This window comes from Fukomys damarensis, unplaced genomic scaffold (genome assembly GCF_012274545.1).
Source record: "Fukomys damarensis isolate Sample0158 unplaced genomic scaffold, DMR_v1.0_HiC HiC_scaffold_9, whole genome shotgun sequence".
NCBI lineage: Eukaryota > Metazoa > Chordata > Mammalia > Rodentia > Bathyergidae > Fukomys > Fukomys damarensis.
The window spans coordinates 39,014,099-39,022,062 of record NW_022900921.1 but is presented as its reverse complement, the minus strand read 5'-3'; positions in this window follow the sequence as shown (position 1 = coordinate 39,022,062).

Below are 7,964 nucleotides of genomic sequence, written 5' to 3'. Positions count from 1 at the left end.
AACCAAGCTTTTGAACAAATGGACTTAATAGACATCTACATTGTTCCACCCCACAAAATCAGAAATACATTCTTTTCAGCTGCACATGGATCATTATCCAAAATAAACCACATGTTAGCTCATAGAACATGTTTAAGTAAAGACCAAATAATTGAAGTTATACCATGCATAGTATCAGATATTGTGCAATTAAATTGGAGATCAAAAGTATAAGAAACCACAAGATCTTCACAAACACATGGAAATTGAATAACATGCTCTTAACCAATGGGTAACAGCAGAAATTGAAGAAACCAGACAATATTTACACTTTAATGATAATGCCAGTACAACATACAGGAAGGTATGGAATACAATGAAAGTAGTTTTACATGGGAAATTCATAGCACTGAATGCCCACACTAGGAAAACAAAGTGAGATCAAATAAACACCCTAATACTGAAGCTTAAGATCCCAGAAAAAGAAGAGCAAGACGCCACAGATTCAGCTCAGTGATTACACTGCATGTCTTGTGAGCAACAAGACCCAAGTTCAATCCCTGGTACAAAAAAAAAAAAAAAAAAAAAAAAAAAAAAAAAAAAAAGATCAAGAGAAATAAAAAACTCATAAGGTGGGGGGTGGATTATACAGATCAGAGCATAAGTCAATGCAGTGGAACTAAGAGAATGATGCAAAAAAGCAATGAATCAGAGTTGGTATTTGAAAGAATAAATAAAATTGATAGCCAACCTTGTCAAAAAAGGAGAGGAAAGGCTCAAATTTATGCAATTAGGAATGAAAACAGTGAAGTCACAACAGGTCCAGCAGAAATCCAGAGGATCATCAATACTTACTTTGAGAACACGTACTCTAATGAAATGGAAAACATGGAAGAGATGGACAGATTTCTAGCTATGTATGAATTACAAAGTTGAACAAAGAAGACACAAAAATTCGAAATGTCTCAATTGCAAGCAGTCAAATTGAAAATGTAATTAAAAGTTTTCCAACAAAGAAAAGCCCAAGTCCTGGTGGCTTCACTGCTGAATTCTACAAAACATTTAGAGGAAAACTATTGCCACTACTCTTTAAACTTTTCAATGAAATTGAAAGGGAAGCAATACTTCCAAATTCATTCGTAGAAGCAAGTGCTACTTTGATTCCAAAACCAGGGAAAGAACCAACCAAAAAAGAGAACTACAGACCAATCACCCTAATGAACATATATGCAAAAATCCTCAATAAAATATTGGCAAACAGAATACAGAGGGTCATCAAGCAGATCATACACACTGAGCAAATTGGATTTTTCTCAGAGATGCAAGGATGGTTCAACATATGTAAATCAATGAATGTAATACACTATATTAACAGAGTCAAGGGCAAATACCATGTGATTATTTCAATAGATGCAGGAAAAGCATTTGACAAAAATTCAACATGCATTTATGATTAAAACAAAACCCTGAAGAAAATCAGAATAGATGGTCTCTATCTCAACTTGATAAAGGTTATCTAGAAAAATGGACAGCCAACATCACACTAAATGGTAAAAAAATGAAAACCTCCATGGTAAAATCAGTAACATAACAAGGATATCCACTACTACCAGGCCTGTTCAATATAATTCTGAAAAACATTAGCCACAGCAATTAGAGAAGAGAAAAAAATAAAAGGAATAAAGACAGGAAAGGAAGAAATTAAACTCATTATTTGCTGACAATGTGATACTTTATGATAGAAGACTCAAAAGCTCTGCAAAAAAGACTTCTGGACTTAATTGACAGATTCAGTAGTATAGATGGTTAAAAGGCCAACACTAAAAATCAATAGCCTTCTTTACACAAAGAATAGATTCACTGAGAGAGAAATTAGGGAAACAATCCCTTTTTTAATAGCATGCCAAAAAATGAAATATCTAGTAATCAATTTAAAAAAAGAAGCAAAATACCTCTACATGGAGAACTACAACACTCTGAAAAAAAGAGATTGAAGAAGATCTAAGAAAATGGCATAACATCCTTTGTGCTTGGATAGGAAGAGCCAATATAGTGAAAATGGCCATACTTATGAAACTGCTACACAGATTCAATGCAATCCTGATTGAAATTCCAACAGTATATTTCCTTGAGCTTGAGAAAACAATCCAAAAATGCATTTAGAATCAGAAGAGACCTAGAATAGCAAAAACAATTCTAGGTAACAGAGACATGACAGGTTTTATTACAATCCCAACTTGAAAGTATACTACAAAGACACTGTTATAAAAACAGCATGGTCCTGGCAAAGAACAGACCTGAAGATCAGTGGAATAGATTAGAAGATGCAGAAACAACTCCAGAAATACTTAGGTACCTCATCTTTGAGAAAGGAGCCCATCATCCTCATTGGAGAAAAGATAGCCTCTTTAATAAATGATGTTGGAAAAACTGCGATTCAACTTGCCAAATATTAAAACTAGATCCCTTTCTCCATGCACTAAGCTAAAATCCAACTGGATTAAACGTCTAAATATGAAAACAAAAACACTAAACTTGTTGGAAGATAAGTCAGGTAGAACACTTGAAGATATTGCCATAGGAAAAGAGTTTATGAACAAATCCTCAGTAGCAAATGAACTAAAGAAGCAACACAAAGAATCCAACACAAAGAGTCAACAAATGGGATCTCATCTTTTTAAAAGCTTCTTTACTGCAAGAGAAATCAAAAGTAGAACTAAGAGACAACCTAAAATGTGAGAAAAAAATTTTACTAGGTGTTCCTTAGACAAATGTCTACTGTTTAGAATATATAAGGAACTGAAAAAATTCAGCCCCTGAAATATAAAGACCTAAATTAAAAATGGGCATCTAAAATGAAGAGACATTTCTCAGGGAAAGAAATAAAAGTAGCAAATAAATGTATAAAAACATGTGCAATATCACTAATCATTTGAGGGATGCAAATGAAAACAGCAGTGGGTTTCCACCTCACCCCAGAATGACTATCAAAAAAATCAACTAATAACAAATGTTGGAGATATTGTAGGAGTGCAGAGTGGTGCAACCACTGTGGAAATCAATATGGAGATATTGAAAACCACTAGGATTAGAAATCCCATTTGATACAGCTATTCCTCTGCTGGGTATCTTCCCAAAAGATTTAAAAGGATCATGTCACAGTGAAATATGCTCACCCATGTTTATAGTGGCACAGTTTGTAATAGCCAAGACTTGGAAACAACCTCATTGCCCATCAACTGTACACTGGATAAAGAAGATGTTTTGTTTTGTTTATTTAATAAAATGTAGTACTAATCAGCCATAAAGAATGATAAACTAGAGACATTAATAGCTAAGTGCATGCACATTGAAGCCATACTCTTAAGTGAACTCAGTAAAAAACACAGGTAAGTACTGAATAATTTCTCTGGTGTGAAAAACTAAAAGTTCAAATAAGGATCAAAATGTATAATTTATATTGTGTAATAGAAAAGTTCTAAAAGAGTTGGCGATGTGGGAGGGGTAGGGAAAGGTAAGAAGGTAAAAGAAAAAATATGAGAATTGTAGATCATGGAAATAATATCTTTTTAAACAGGAAATGGTAGAGGGGCTGAAGGGAGGGCTGGGAAATTTGGAAAAAATAAGGCCAAGATGAATCCTAAAGTTGAAAGATCCCAATGATGAATATAACTCTACTATATACCCAAATCTTCAAATACCAATAAATGTATTACAAGAATGATAATAACAACAATGGTACAGGTCAGGCAATATGCACAATGTTGAAGAGCTCCATCTACAGCATGTTCTGTGTACTGAAGGAAACTGGTCAGACTAAGGTAAGGGGAATGATATCATTTTCCCTTTACAGTTCACACCCACTATACTTAAAAGGTGTGACTGTTCATTCTTAGGAGAAAAACCATTAGTATGACTTTGAAGAGAAAAACATGGGAACTTTGAAAGCATTCAGAATTAAACTTGACTGCATTGCATTTACAATGTCATTGAACTCTCCTTTGCAATTCTATAAAATGATGAAAATAATATAGTACATAACTCATTTGTAAAAGTTAACTCTTGTAAACATTTGCTCTCTAATTATTGCTTTTTCACTTTTCTTCTACCCTGGGCATACAACATATGCTATAAATGCCAGACACTCTCTTTAATGTGGTACAACCCAGAAGATGGGTCCCCATACTGAACTCTGGGGACCTAATACCACACATTGCCTGCTTTGGAATGGACCATAATTATAAGATGAGAATTGTTGTTTTTACAGATTTCTTTATTATTAGTTCATTTTTTTAAAAAATAGTAATTGATATTGTGAAGAAAGGTCTAAAAGACTAGAGGAAGCAGGAGGAGCAGGGGAAAGGTGAAAAGGGAAAATAAAAAATATGAGAAAAGAAGAAACATGGAAATAATGTCTTTGTAAATAGGGAAGGGTAGAGAGGGTGAAGGGAGGGCAGGGAATGAGGAAAAATAAGAACCATGATAAGTTGTGTAAAGGTAAAAGATTGCAATGATGAATGTAACTGCATTGTATACCTGAAATATACCAATAAACAATATGAAAAGAGTACACTGTTTATTTTATAACTCAGATGATCACCCTCACACTTGCAGTCACATTATTATATGTTTAGTCCTAAATTCTGTCAATTTTGCCCTCTGCTACTGTCAGAATTATTAATATGATCCACTTATAACCCATCTAAAGAGTCTATTTATTTTTATTACTTCTCTCTCTCTCTGTCTCTCTGTGGTATTTTTAATAACACCAGACAAACAAAAATCCATTAGAATGGAGGAAAACTAACCTAGTAGGTATTCATGTTGAATACTATATATGACTTTTATTTCAATAAAATGAAGTTGACTGTGTTATAGTGTTATATCTGTTATTTCTGTTTTGTGTTTTGAGATATATATTCTCTTTATTCTGTGAAAGTCCTTCATATGGTTTATAAAAATTATCTATATAGACAAGAAAATCCTTAGACTAACATTTTTAAGTAATCAAGGACAAATGATATTGAAAGTTCCTAAAAAGTTTTTGGCTTAAATTTCTAAGTATAAATGCTCAATGTACCCTATAAATGCTTGCTGAAAAAAAAAAGTATAGATTGTAGTATTCAGGGTTCACTTCAAATTCTTTGACAATTCAGGTACTTATTCTAACTCATGAATTATATTGAAATATTTAAATAATATTTACCATTATTTCTCAGCCTATTGGCTAAGATCAAGGGTGGTAAATTTATAGATATCAAAAACAGCATTTATTTAGTAAGCATTTGAATATTTTCAGAACACAAATGTTCTTAATTTTTAGAGAAAGAATCCCAGGCTCAGAAATGCTGAGCATTGCAGTCAAGTCAAGAACTAGACACTATTGGAAGTAAAATGGAAATCCTGATTTATTTGATTACAAACACTAGTCTTTTTTAATATACTATGATAAATCTTATTTAAAATCCCTCTTTACTATGTCAAGAATGCTGGAGAAGCTAGAATACAATATTAAATAATATTACATCAGCAAGAGACCCTAGAATGCTGTTTAAATTAAGTGACTTATTACAATCCACACAGATAATTAGTGGCAAGATCAAAACACTCATTGTCTGTCCAAGGCCACATAATCATGTGGCCTTGTAAAAATGTCAAGGTCATTCAAAAATTCAATGAATATGAAATTTTTATATGTTTTAGATGTTTCCAACTCGTCATCACCCTAGTAGAATGTAATGGATATGGTCTACCAGTAATCTGGATAAGCAATGAAAAATCATGAAATTAATGCAATCTGTTTAAAAATAGAAACTATACTTTCTCTAGAAGTATGTATATTTGCCAATCTTTTTAGTACAGACCAAGTTCTCTCATTTGAGTATGTGCACTTTGTAAGAAGTATTAAGTTGTCTTTCTTGAATAAACCACAATTTAAAAAGTTTAAGTTTGAGTTTCATGAAATTAAGATTTTAAAAATTGGTGCAAAATCATCTTAGATAAGATTCCTTCTATAATTTTATTATGTTGTCCTCAAAAATTTAAATCTTCTATGTGTTAGGACAATTTATTCTAAATTTCAGAATAATTGTGAATTAGTATGTTTTTTTCATTGTCACCATACTTACCGGGACATAATTTAGCAAGTTCCACACAAATATGATTTAATATTTAGGAAAATATACTCTGATTTTTGTATTTATTATTTGATTAGAATCAAGATATGGTAAATTTAAACATTAATTTAAGGATTTCTGACAACTAGTTATGGTTTCTATTCCCTTTAGGATATTAACTCAGAACTAATCTAGAAATCTTTCACTAACTTTCTTTAAGGCACATAAGAAATTTTCAGTACTCTTGGAAGTTGTGTTATCACCTTACTGGGGCCCTTAGTAATGAATTTAAAAAATAGTGACTTTTGCTCATTTTTATGTTTTTAAGAGTCATTGTGTGAATGGAAAATTTATACTGACATGTAAGTAAGTAAGCAGTCTTACTTTTATTTAAACGATTTAACTTCTGTGAAGTTAAAGTGTTTTACTTACTTTCTTATTAATAATCTATTTTATTTTCATTCTCATATTTCATAGGCTTATATAAACTGACTAAATCATAACTGTGATAGTTAAACTCTCATAATCCAAGCTGAGAGAAGTATCTAGCTTAACAGTTGGTGAACAAGACTTCATGAAATTAAGGAAGTGACTAATAGCATAAAGAGTTCTGTGGGCAGTCCATCATTGTTATACTTGAAATTGAGAATAGTGCGAGTGTTTATTTGGTCAATCAGTAATTGATGATTTGTTTAATATAGCATCTTAGAACTGACACTTTTCATCAGAATACTTAATATTTAGTAATATTTCTGTGCACTCAGTTCTCAAGTCTTTAAAGGAAAATAATCCATTTGCAAAGATCAATTTATCTTGATCTGTTAGAATACACTTATTTTCACCGCACACTTTATTAACAATTTTGTTATATTTGTGAGTGGAAGGGTTATTTATTTTCTAGTGAAAGTGGTGAGATAGACATAATGAAATACCTAGTTAGCAACCTTCATGAGGATAAATTATCATGGAGGAATAGAAAATATTCTTGAAGAAAAGGGATAAAAGAGCCAATCATGATTTAAAAGTGAAGCATTTTAAAGGGATAATCAATGTATTTTTCTTAAAAGAGAAATTTCTTGAATTTCATATTTGAAAGGAAGAAGTTACCTGGAGCTAGACAATGATATGAATGCCTAAGAAGTACAAATTTGCCAAAAGGTTGTCAGGGAATCTTGACTAAAGCAGAGACCATTTATGCTGCTGCAGGTAGAAAGATGGTAATTTTTTTCAACAATCCCAATGTATCCTAGAAAAGAAATAACAACAGTTAGAGTATAATGATAAACTACAGGGTATTCCCTTTGGGGAGGGTAAATAATGGACTTGTGCTTTAATGTTTAATAGTAGCATGAGAGATAATATGCTGGCATATCAGCTATGTGGCTAGTGAGGATCATAATCTACTTTCACTTACTTAGGAAAAATTATGAGATTATATTCACTTTGAATTTTGCAGCATTTCATGTACAACTGTGTTGACCTAGGATGCAAAACTTTACATAAAGGCAGTCAACAAAATTCATACAAATTCAGGCACCAATGTAAACATAGATAACTTTAAGAGGAAGAAAGATTCAGTACTAGGACCAATCCTCTCACAGGTAACAATAGCTAAATCTTGGAAACAACCTATTTGCCCATCCGTTGGAAACTGGATAAAGAAGTTGTGGTTTTTCTATAAAATGGAATATTACTCAGCCATAAAGAGCGAGAGAATAGATTCATTCATAGGAAAATGGATACATATTGAAGATATACTCCTAAGTGAAATAAATAAGTCCCACATGTGTAAATACCAAATAGTTTCCCTGGTGTGAATATTCTGCAACAATGCATAAGATTCTAATAAGATTACTGACATTTAGAAAT